General features: G+C 44.4%; 1 pseudogene; it reads right to left on the reverse strand.

The window, feature by feature from the left end:
• Positions 1-6,039: 6,039 nt before the first annotated feature.
• LOC123042603 (uncharacterized) lies at positions 6,040-7,161 on the reverse strand (annotated as a pseudogene).
• Positions 7,162-7,905: the final 744 nt, after the last annotated feature.

The raw sequence follows: 7,905 nt of genomic DNA on the forward strand, positions 1-7,905 counted from the left end.
AAAAAAATAAAAGAAAATGTCAAGAAAATAAAAAAAATAAGTTTCCCATGTGATATGTGGTCTAGTTGTTGGGAAAATTTGCAAATGTGAATTTCTACTTTATTTGCAAAATCTCTCTAGAATTTAGTAAAATGGGCATAACTTTTGCATACTAACTCAGATGAAAAAGTTTTTTATATGAAAAATCATCTACTCGAAAAGTTACAACCAAATTTAACGGAGGGAACCCCGTTAAACATTTTCAAAATCCTCAAAAACCTAACAGAAAAAAGTTACGGGGCTTTTAAGATCTAGAGTGGAAAAATCGAAAAAATTTCAAACAATGGTCAAACTAATTATTCTAGAATATTAGTGTTACTAAATAATTATTTCAGTTATTTTGAATTTTGGTCAAATCTGGTCAAACTATGGTCAAACTGTGGTCAAACAATGGTCAAACAATGGTCAAACTAATTATGCAAGAAATATTAGTGTTACTAAATAATTATTGTTTTTAAAAACAATAGTTTCAAACTCAAACAGTGAAATGTGTCACTTCATGCTCAAGCAAAATTCCTGAGGGTTAATAGGATTGACATCTTACTATTGTCAGTCAAAACAACAAGTGCAGACTTGGAAACGAGGGAGAATAGGACCCGGAAGTTAAGCATGCTCAGGCTGGGGGAGTGGGAGGATGTGTGACCGTTCGGGAAGTTAGATGATTTGGAATGATGAGGGGTGATTAGAGATTAGAGGATAAATTGAGCAGTGATGAGGGGTGGTGATTAGATATTAGAGGTTAAAATAATTTAGAAATTTGAAAATAAAAAAAATTAAAAAAAATCAAAAAAATAATAATAAAATGTCCTTTAGTGTCGGTTAGTGTTACCAACCGGGACTAAAGGTGGGGTTCCACGTGGCCGCGGCCTTTAGTCCCGGTTTGTGTTAGAACCGGGACTAAAGGGGGGAGGCATTAGTAATGACCCTTTAGTCCCGGTTCATGAACCGGGACTAAAGGCCCTTACGAACCGGGACAAATGCCCTGTTTTCTACTAGTGTAATCAAAATGGATCAAGCAAAGAAAGGATTCTTGCCTGTATTACAAGGTGTGAAGTTGAGTAAGACTCAAAACCCGACCATGGCAGAAAATAGAAAGAGAATGAAAAGTCATTCCCTATGCCTCAGTCATAGGTTCTATAAAGTATGCTATGCTGTGTACCAGACCTATTGTGTACCTCACCAGAAGTTTGGCAAGAGAGTACACTAGTGATCTAGGAGTAGATCAATGGACATCGGTCAAAATTATCCTTAGTGTAGGACTAAGGAAATATTTCTCAATTATGGAAGTGATAAAAGAGCTCGTCGTAAAGAGTTACGTCGATGTAAACTTTTACACCGATCCAGATGAATCTAAATCTCAATCTGGATACATATTGAAAGTGGGAGCAATTAGCTAGAGTAGCTCTATGCAGAGCATCGTAGACATAGAATATTTGCAAAATATATACGACTCCGTATGTGACAGACCCATTGACTAAACTTCTCTCACGAGCAAAACATGATCATACCTTAGTACTCTTTGGGTGTTAATCACATAGCGATGTGAACTAGATTATTGACTCTAGTAAACCCTTCAGGTGTTGGTCACATGACGATGTGGACTATGGGTGTTAACCACATACATATGTGGATATTGGTGTTAAACACATGGTGATGTGAACTAGATTATTGACTCTAGTGCAAGTGGGAGACTGAAGGAAATATGACCTAGAGGCAATAATAAAGTTGTTATTTATATTTCCTTATATCACGATGAATGTTTATTATTCATGCTAGAATTGTATTAACCGGAAACTTAGTACATGTGTGAATACATAGACAAACATAATGTCACTAGTATGACTCTACCTGACTAGCTCGTTGATCAAAGATGGTTGTGTTTCCTAGCCATAGACATGAGTTGTCATTTGATTACGGGATCACATCATTAGGAGAATGATGTGATTGACTTGACCCATTCCGTTAGCTTAGCACTTGATCGTTTAGTATGTTGTTATTGCTTTCTTCATGACTTATACATGTTCCTACGACTATGAGATTATGCAACTCCCATTTACCGGAGGAGCACTTTGTGTGCTACCAAACGGCGTAACTGGGTGATTATAAAGGTGCTCTACAGGTGTCTCCGAAGGTACTTGTTGAGTTGGCGTATTTCAAGATTAGGATTTGTCACTCCGGTTGTCGGAGAGGTATCTCTGGGCCCTCTCGGTAATGCACATCACTATAAGCCTTGCAAGCAATGTGACTAATGAGTTAGTTGCGGGATGATGCATTACATAACGAGTAAAGAGACTTGCCGGTAACGAGATTGAACTAGGTATTGAGATACCGACGATCGAATCTAGGGCAAGTAACATACCAATGACAAAGGGAACAATGTATGTTTGACCGATAAGGATCTTCGTAGAATATGTGGAAACCAATATGAGCATCCAGGTTCCGCTATTGGTTATTGACCGGAGACGTGTCTCGGTCATGTCTACATAGTTCTCGAACCTGTAGGGTCCGCACACTTAAAGTTCGGTGACGATTTATATTATGAGTTATGTGTTTTGATGTACCGAAGGTAGTTCGGAGTCTCGGATGAGATCAGGGACATGACGAGGAGTCTCGAAATGGTTGAGACGTAAAGATCAATATATTGGACGACTATATTCGAACATCGGAAAGGTTCCGAGTGATTTGGGTATTTATCGGAGTACTGGAGAGTTACGGGAATTCGCCGGGGAGTACATGGACCTTATTGGGCTTTAGGGGAAAGAGATAGGGGAGGCTGCACGCCCCCCAAGGCCTAGTCCGAATTGGACTAGGGGGAGGGGCTGCGCCCCCTCCTTCCTTCTCTTCTCTTTTCCCTTTCCTTGACTCCTACTCCTACTACATGGAAGGGGGAGGGAATCCTACTCCCGGTGGGAGTAGGACTCCCCAGGGCGCGCCATAGAGAGGGCCGGGCCCTCCCCTCCCCTCCTCCTTTATATACTGAGGCAAGGGGCACCCCATAGACACAACAATTGATCATTGATCTCTTAGCCGTGTGCGGTGCCCCCCTCCACCATATTCCACCTCGGTAATATCGTAGCGGTACTTAGGTGAAGCCCTGCGTCGGTAGCATCATCAACACCGTCATCACGCCGTCGTGCTGACGGAACTCTCCCGCAAAGCTCCGCTGGATCGGAGTTCGTGGGACGTCATCGAGCTGAACGTGTGCTGAACTCGGAGGTGTTGTACGTTCGGTACTTGAATTGGTCAGATCGTGAAGACGTACGACTACATCAACCGCGTTGTGCTAACGCTTCCGCTTTCGGTCTACGAGGGTATGTGGACAACACTCTCCCCTCTCGTTGCTATGCATCACCATGATCTTGCGTGTGCGTAGGATTTTTTTTTTTTGAAATTACTGCGTTCCCCAACAGGATGCGCGACCATTCTTGGTGGTGTTTGTATCGTGTCAAGATGAATAAAAACCTAACCCTATGATACATTCCTGTTATTCGAAGGGACTTCTATATATGGAAGGAAATCTGGAATTCCTATGAAGCAAGTTGTACTCCCTCCGTCCGGAAATACTTGTCATGAAAATGGATAAAGAGGGGTGTATCTAGAACTAAAATACATCTAGATACATCATCTTTTATTCAGCTTGATGACAAGTATTTCCGGACGGAGGGAGTATTTTCTTGCATAAGCAACTTCTATTTTTCTTTATGTAATGTTTGATGGAAATAATTTTTTACTTTGTCGAAAGCATGTGACCCATACACTCCAAACAATTCTCTTGGCGCGTCAAACATATTTTGTCTGCTCAAACAAAATATGTTGAGCACAACTTCTAACTACAAGACTGAAATAGTCTCGAAGAATTGTAACAAGACCAAAGCAATCTACAATTTTTGTGCAAACTCTAAGCATATGAAAGCAATTTGATCGAAACGAATGGTAATATTCCAAAACAAAAAATAAAAACAAACTGAAGTTTTGGAAGCAAGGATCCTCGCGATTGAAAATAGTGTAGGAAGCAAAAGAAAAATCCTAGCGCTTGAAAACTTCTTTTCGTACGAAGCAAAGAAAATAATAGGAAGCAACGATCTTGTTTCATACTCCTTCCATTTTCAGAATATAAGGTGCATTGCTTTTCCGTGCAAGTCAACCATTTGCATGTTTGATGAAGATTATAGAATAAATAAACAACATTTGCAATACATAATAGATAAAGTACGAAACTGCTTTTCTTGATGGATGAAATGATATAAATTTCGTATTGTGGATCATCGGTACCACATAGAGGAGCGGGGTGAATGGATGGGCATGGAAAGCCGCTTGGCACCGTAGCTGGCATGCTGCTGTAGGATGCATGGACGACTTCCACAACACATATTGTGAAGAGCAGTACCGTGAAACTTGCTAAGCGCATATAGCCCCCTGATGATCCTGCTTAAACGTTCGGGCGGACAACCCGATCGATCACAAAACAGACTGTGAAGAGCAGTGCCGTGGAACTCCCGTTTGTTGTGAACTACGTATACACGTAGAGTAGAAAACATACTTGCACCCTTGATCACAAACCGGCGCTAGTTTGTGAGCATAGTAGAGTGCCACATTGTACAAGGAATTTAAATGCTAAGCCATGGCTATATATTTCAAGATATATATCCTCTTGTTCTTGTTCACACAGATGATCTGAAAATGAATGCAAATTGTTTTCGCTCGACACGTATGTATATTCCAGATTACATACGTACGGATAGATCTTCTTCACAGTAGAGCGATTAAAAAGAATCAGTAGTAGGCACATGAGGGCACTAGGTTGCCAAACATGGTGGATGAACCAGTAGGGACAGCAAGCACACTGTGCATCCATTCCCAGATAACCAGCACACAGTGTAGCTTGGCAGATTACCAAACACACTAGTAGAATCATGTTACTCCATGCAGAAGCAAACATGATTCACAACCTGGGGATGTGATGCAAGCTAGCTAGGATCCGAATAAAAAAAAAGGCATAATCACAGAACATGATTGAAACACATACTAGCAGCACGTCCAAAATCCCAATTTTGTCATGCGATTCGATTCGATTCGATGGTAAACTACACCAATAAGATGCAGCCATATATGACAATGCGCCAAAGTACGTATCATCTAGATGAAGCTCCTGCAGTATCGATTGATCGTTCCCCCAGATTACCACCCATTGATTGATGAAGCTAAGATAGCTAGATTACCACCGGCACCGGCTGTCCACGAATTAATTGAAGACAGATAGTTGCAGTAGCATAGCGGCATGCAGATTAATCTGACAGACCCAGCTTGAACTGAAATCATAATTCTGCTGCATGATAAAGTAGCTAGAGATCATACATGAAGTAGAGGAGCATGCATGGCTTGGATGAGTGATTCCAAGGGATCCCACCCCCCTTGCGACCGCTTGCTTGTCAACAGCCTCGATTGATCAGGTGAAGTTGTAAGCTGCCTAATCTGTTGATGGATCAGCTGAAGTAGTGGGCTCGCTAATCATTATGCAAGATTGCTACCAATCCTAGAACTGGAGCAATTGACATCACAGAACATGATCAAACATAGCATGCCCAAAATCGAAAATTTGACATCTATTGCGTGCAGCAATTTCAATTCAATCCGGTCCCACTAATAAGATGCAGATCAACAATACACTAGATTGTAGGAGCCGTTTAGAGATTAAGCAAATTACTAGTCTGACAGAAATGAATTTAAATTCTAGCAAATTACTAGTCTGACAGAAATGAATTTAAATCATAAGTCTGCATAACGAACTAGTTAAATTCGCCTTTGACGATCAACAATGCATGCCGTCCATGAGGTGCTTGCTGACCACAAATCCACCAGCACAGCTAGAACAAAATACAAACTGGGGAATTCACGCGTTAATATCAATTGCCATCCTAGGATCGATACTACTGACATGACAGAGCATGGTTTAAAACGATGCAGACCGAAATTACACTATCACATTACCCCTAACTGATGAAGTGATCCAGAAAGATAGCCAGAGTCATCTAGAAATTGATTGAGCATAGATAATAGCATAGCAGCCGATTTTCTGACCAAACTGAACTAAAACCATAAGTCTGAATAATAAAGTAGCTACAGATCATCATCCTAGATAAAAAAGGCTGATAGGAGGAGCATGGCTTTGATCAACAATTCAAGGGATCCCACCCCCTTCAATCGCTTGTCGACACGCTCGATCCATCGGGTGAAGTAGTGAGCTGCCTAATCTGTTGATGGATATGGCCCGTCCTGCAACAAGATGAATTGTACAGTCAGATTGATGGAATCATCGTCACTCAAGCCGGTGGGAGGAGGAAGAGCAGAGGAAAGTTTGGGGCTTTGGACAGACCTCGGAGATGTAGGCGACCTTGTCGGTGAACTCAGCGAGGCCGGCGAGCTCCTTGCGGTCGAGGAAGCGGGAGAGGACGGCGACGGCGAGGTCGACGTGCTTGACGGCGAGGCTCAGGATGGTGCACCCGCGGTCCAGGAAGTCGAGCGCCTTGCCCAGGTCGATGGCCGTCGTCTGACGGGGCTTGCCGTCCGGAGAGGAGGTGTCGTGCTTGCCGCCGGGGTGCGGGGGCCGGGAGCCGACGAGGTGCTCGATGCAGCGCGGGATGTGGTACTCCTCGGGCAGCTTCACGGCGAAGAGCGCGGCCCCGACGCGGGCCAGGGCCTCGGGCTGGGTGGTGGGGCGGGCCGGGAGGCGCTGCTCAGCAGCTCAGCAGCGCGTGGTGGAGCTGCTCGTCGGGCATGCGGGCGAAGGCGGGGTTCATGGCGAAGCGGCCGCCGTTCTTGACGGCTAGCTCGAGGCAGACGCTGAGCATGCGCGCGCCGGCCTCCATGCCGATGTAGTAGACCTTGAAGAGGTCCGCGGCGAGGTCCCCGAGCCTGTCCTCGTCGGGGGCGGCGGGGCCGGCCTGCAGGCGCTGCAGGCGGCGCCGGAGATGCAGGAGGCGGTCGCGCTGCGGGCGCAGGTTCTTGGCGGCCATCATGGCCTGCATGAGGACGCTCCCTACCTCCTCCTTGCTCACCTCTCCCGCCATGGCCGCCGCTTGCTTGTGGTCTCTCTCTCAACTGTGGTAGCCTGGCAGGGGAGGAGCGAAAGATTGGAGTTTTGAAGGAGGTCGGAGGGATAGGGATGACAGGTGGCTTTGCAGGACGAGCCATTTGACTACTTTTGACCGGGCTCTCTCACGGTCACGGGGGTGGCGTCCTCCATCCGCTACCACTCCTCACGCCATTTTCAAAATTCAAATTTGAAAATGCTGACGCATCAAGGTTTTGAATTCCGGATGCGAAAGCAAAAAACTCATGGGGCTCCGAGATTTCCGGTTGCAGGTACCTGCGATTAACAGACGATTTTTTAAATGATTCTGAATCCGGATAAAATTTGTTCAAATTCGAAAGTTCGGGCTATATTGCTCGCTAAATGTGTTTCTTTTGTTCCCCGCAAAAAAAATAAAAAAAATGTGTTTCTTTTGTGGGGTACCGAGATTCGTAGTTACAAGACGGTAACCGAATTTTCTGTTCCATAATCAAATCCTCGTGACAGGTAAATAGCCTCTGAGTAAAACAATGTGAATTTTCTTTTGAAATTTGACTCGTAAAAACCCGGTATTCGCACCCAGAGGAAACGACACATGACCTATGAGAGAAAAACGAAACGTCGACGAGTTGTGCAGCATGACGAGATCCTCTAGTGGAGGAGAAACTAAGGGCAAGTCAAGCAGCTCCCCAATTGTCTTCCTGGTAGCCAGAATAGGAGAGAAAAGTGAAAAGTGCTACTCTGACGGCTCTCCATTCGTCTCCCCGATTTTCCGCTCGTCATGGTTTGGAGCTCGA

This window comes from Triticum aestivum, chromosome 2B (assembly GCF_018294505.1).
Source record: "Triticum aestivum cultivar Chinese Spring chromosome 2B, IWGSC CS RefSeq v2.1, whole genome shotgun sequence".
NCBI classification, from domain to species: domain Eukaryota; kingdom Viridiplantae; phylum Streptophyta; class Magnoliopsida; order Poales; family Poaceae; genus Triticum; species Triticum aestivum.